Source organism: Juglans microcarpa x Juglans regia, chromosome 5D, assembly GCF_004785595.1.
Source record: "Juglans microcarpa x Juglans regia isolate MS1-56 chromosome 5D, Jm3101_v1.0, whole genome shotgun sequence".
NCBI lineage: Eukaryota > Viridiplantae > Streptophyta > Magnoliopsida > Fagales > Juglandaceae > Juglans > Juglans microcarpa x Juglans regia.
Genome location: NC_054602.1, coordinates 33,659,061 through 33,663,049, shown reverse-complemented (window position 1 = coordinate 33,663,049; position 3,989 = coordinate 33,659,061). Strand labels below are relative to the sequence as shown.

At 34.0% G+C, this 3,989-nt stretch overlaps 1 pseudogene; it reads left to right on the top strand.

The window, feature by feature from the left end:
* Positions 1–755: 755 nt before the first annotated feature.
* LOC121264594 lies at positions 756–3,522 on the top strand (annotated as a pseudogene).
* Positions 3,523–3,989: the final 467 nt, after the last annotated feature.

Sequence of the window (3,989 nt, the reverse complement as noted above, 5' to 3'; positions counted from 1 at the left end):
TATGTCTAAAATATTTCCTATTTTTAAAAAGCAGCTTATTGGTACACTAAGGTTTGTTTAGATAAAAAAACGATTTCATCTCATCTCATTTTATCTCATTATTACAATTTTTTTAAATTGACATACAAAATATAATAAACAATTTAACTTTCTTAAATTCCAAAACAATAAATAATTTAATTTCTTCAAATCTCAGAATAATAATAATATTAAAAAATAATATTTTAACAATACTTTATTCGACTTTTAATTTTGATCTCAACTCATCTCATCTCAACTCATAATCTAAATTTTTACTATTTAAATATTCTAGATATGTAAAGATTTACATAGTCTTAAATATATAATTTTTTTTATAAAAATATAGATTTTATTATTAATTAAAATTTAAAAAAATTATTTTTAAAATTATTTTTATAGGCCCTATATTTTTTATAAAGAGTTATGTAAAATTTGATATTCGCGTTACTCTACTTTAGATTAAGAATGTTAAGAAGATGATAATAAAAAGTAGGGTAGATTTTTCCATTTTTTATATCGTAGGAAGAAATCAAGTTTGTCACGGCGCCGAAACTAGCCGATTCTTCTTGTACCTCTATCTTTTCATTGTACGTATGTGTCACTATATGTGTATGTGTACAGGTATAATGTTCAACTCCAAGTCCTTCTTGTCGACCTCGCAAGCCTATATATCTAACTTCCACCATATATATTATATTAAACCCAGTACTAGTCTTATCTGTTTTGAGCTAAACAAAAAAACTAAATAGATCATCATGATGAGTTGCTTGCAAAGTTGGCCTGAGCCGATTGTCCGAGTCCAAGCCTTATCAGAGAGTGGGATAAGAGCAATCCCGGAACGCTACATCAAGCCCCTCTCCGATAGGCCTAACCGGCCGGACACTGCAGCCACCATAGCAGCCAAGAAGAATTCAGAGACGTCGTCTCCTCCCATTAACATCCCGGTCATTGACCTGCAAAACCTTTTCAGTAACGATCAGAGCCTCTGCGACGAGACTCTGAGTCTGGTATCCCACGCTTGCCGCGAGTGGGGTTTCTTTCAGATTGTGAACCACGGTGTCAGCCCTGAGCTGATGAAGAGTGCGAGAAAGACCTGGCGCGAGTTCTTTAGCCTCCCGCCCGATGTGAAGCAGGAATATGCCAACTCTCCGACCACGTACGAAGGGTATGGCAGCCGTTTGGGAGTGCAGAAGGGGCGATTCTTGACTGGAGCGACTATTTTTTCCTCCATTACAAGCCTCAGTCGCAGAGGAATGAGAGCAAGTGGCCTCAACTTCCACCATCTTGCAGGTATGCTGTCTTCTGTTTGTTTGCTTGCTTGCATGTCTGCGCGTAGTTGATCTCTCGAATTCGCGTTGAAAATTAACACGCTTGATCCCATGCAAGTAGTTCAATGTCTTCTTTTTTATATTACTCATGAGTCTGCAAGCAACAGTAGTCGTACCTTTTTCTGCCTTCGAATTAACGCGTCATGGATATTATTATTCCCAGTACTCCCTCGTGTCCTAATTTTCTCGAGTGGAAAAAAGTGTCAATTTAACTGTAGAAGATATTTTAAAAATCAATTTGTTTTAATTTCATTATTAAATAAGTGAGGGAATAGCTTAAAAAAAAATTAATGAGATCCTCTGCCGGAGATCATAAAAGTAGACATATATATATATATAATATAAACTTTACATATTTTATTTAAAAATAGACACAATAACATTGAATAAAAATAGATCATCGATCACACGATATATTTCTATTCGGAATTATTGAAAAATCCTAGAAATATGAATATACATGCATGCATTAAGATACATTGAATATACGAATTCCTTCTGATCTATAAGCCTTATCAATGTAAACCCATGCAGCTACTTCTTTTACTAGTGATTCTGTAGATTCTTCAGGTTTTCATATGATCCCAATCATCCTAATTTATTTAAAAAAGAAAAAAGTATTCCTGATCTAATTAAGGATCATGATATCATGTAAACGCATTATAAGTTATAACCACGTTGTTGACCTGATGTTAATTAAGGTCATGCGGATGTGACTTTTGTGAGTAGATCACGCCGGTCGCGTTGCCTACCCCCTGGCAATGATATGTTATGTGGTTTACTTTTGTTGATCACGTGGAGTAGTTGAAAGTGAATAATCATGAAATTATATGCATGACTTTTGCATGCATATAACTTATATTATTATTTGGTGAAAGTAGCGAGCGATCGAGCAAGACGACGACTAGTCAGTCTTCTCATGATCTGGTTTACATGCATGCATGACTTATTTTGATGAATTAAACTTGTGAGAAATGATGAATTTGATCAATTATATATCATTATTTTGACAAACTTTGCATGGCTATCTTTGCGTGGGATTTAGGAAAGTGATTGCGGAATATGGCGAAGAAACGGTAAAGCTATGTGGAAGATTGATGGAGATATTGTCCATAAATCTTGGGCTTTTGAAGGAATACCTCCAAAATGAATTTGGAGGTGAGAACATAGGTGCATGCTTAAGGGTGAACTTTTACCCTAAATGTCCGCAACCTGACCTTACACTTGGTCTGTCCCCACACTCGGATCCCGGTGGCTTGACCCTTCTTCTTCCTGACGATGACGTGTCCGGACTCCAAATCCGCAAATGCAATTACTGGGTTACTGTTAAGCCTGTTCCAAATGCCTTCATTGTCAACATAGGAGATCAAATTCAGGTCTGTCTCTCTTCCGAGCTAGTGGATTAGAGACTAATGATACACACAATACTTTTTATAATACATGATATAAAATGAGGGTATTTTTGTAAAGTAGTGTTATTTTTATATGGTATTTTATAATAATACTCCTCATTTTAAAATATGATTGTGAAATATATTATGAAAAATACCGCGTATTAATCATTTTTCATGGATTAAAACCACTTTTTCTTGGTCTCAAGTTTTGCTTTAATTAATATGAGAGAGATGGATACGTACTCATGTAGTAGTTTTATATATATATAATATAGGTACTGAGTAATGCAATTTACAAGAGTGTGGAGCACCGGGTGATCGTGAATGCAGTGAAAGACAGGGTATCTCTGGCCTTATTTTATAACCCAAAGAGTGATTTACTTATTGAACCTGCCAAGCATCTGGTGACAGAGGAGCGACCTGCACTTTATCCACCAATGACATTTGACGAATACAGACTTTATATCAGGACAAAGGGTCCATGTGGCAAGGCTCAAGTTGATCAATCCTTAAAATCTCCCAGATAAATTATTAATACAACATATATATTATGTTGTTCTGATCATGAATAATATTCCTTTCCTTTGTAAAATTACATATATATATATATATATATATATATCCACTGCTAATCGTGGGTTTACAAAGACTTGATGATGAATTGCACGTACGAGACAAGGAAGATCATCAGACAATGAGTCACATTAATGATGAACTTTTGATCTAAAAAGGTGCCCTTCTTTTAATTTTAATGAAGTTCGTACATTACTTTCTCGTGTCAATCAAGCTGGAAGAAAACAAAATGAATCTGCATCATCCGGCCATTTATATTAATATTGCTTTTGAATGTTAGACAATATATATATATATATATATATATATATATATTATAGTACAGCTTTTTCTTTTCATGTTTTCTTGAGAAATTGGTGAAGTGATTTGATTGGTTCATCGGTTAATTGTATATTCGTCGGCCAACAAAACGAATCCGGCCATGATCCAATGATGGAATGAATTTTATGAACCAACTTTTCAAGTTGCGTGGTTAACTTTGTTCTTCGTTAATTCGGGAAAGAAAATCCAATCATAGACTGATATCCAATTATTATATCATTGGGGCAACATTTTTCAGAGCCTCGTCTGTTTCCAGAAACATCAAGTCGGCAACCAAAAGGAATCGTATATATATATATATATATATATATATATATATATATATATATATATATATATATATATATATATA